Here is a 453-nt window from a genome sequence, read left to right as displayed (position 1 = left end):
ATATCATAATTTCTGGAAGGTAGGAGAAAAACTTAAATGAAATGCAAGACAAGATAAGAAATAAAGTCACATGACACAAATAAATTTAGGCAGTTAGCCCAATCTATTGTAAGTTGCAGGACAAGAGAATGGAAAGTTGAAAACCTTAACGTTAGTATGTATAACATTTTAATGTGATAATATCATCCTTCAAATTATTCTGATGGAATTGTTCATTTCAGTGTCCCCATGTTGAATGTGTGTCAATGTCATTCTTGGTACTACCACAATGTTGTTTTTGATACTACCGAAATGTAATTCGTAATACTACCCGCAAATTGCTGCAAAGCATGGACTGTTAAACACACAGTTTAGTTTTTCAAATTTACTTTTTTTACATAAATTAAACAGTGTTAGTGTGAAAATTTGAACTTTACCAAACTGGCAATTAGGGCTTTTGTTTACCCACAGATT

General features: G+C 31.8%; 2 protein-coding genes across 2 annotated transcripts in view; one reads left to right on the top strand and one right to left on the bottom strand.

Moving 5' to 3' along the window:
- prdm6 (PR domain containing 6) overlaps positions 1 to 453 on the bottom strand; it is a 114270-nt gene that overhangs the window by 37160 nt on the left and 76657 nt on the right. The window lies entirely within an intron of this gene.
- LOC116689427 (GTPase IMAP family member 8) overlaps positions 1 to 453 on the top strand; it is a 4591-nt gene that overhangs the window by 829 nt on the left and 3309 nt on the right. The gene's annotated exons all lie outside the window — the stretch shown is intronic.

Source organism: Etheostoma spectabile, chromosome 5 (genome assembly GCF_008692095.1).
Source record: "Etheostoma spectabile isolate EspeVRDwgs_2016 chromosome 5, UIUC_Espe_1.0, whole genome shotgun sequence".
NCBI lineage: Eukaryota > Metazoa > Chordata > Actinopteri > Perciformes > Percidae > Etheostoma > Etheostoma spectabile.
Note: the sequence above shows the minus strand (reverse complement) of the source record. Positions and strands in the feature narration are given on the sequence as shown.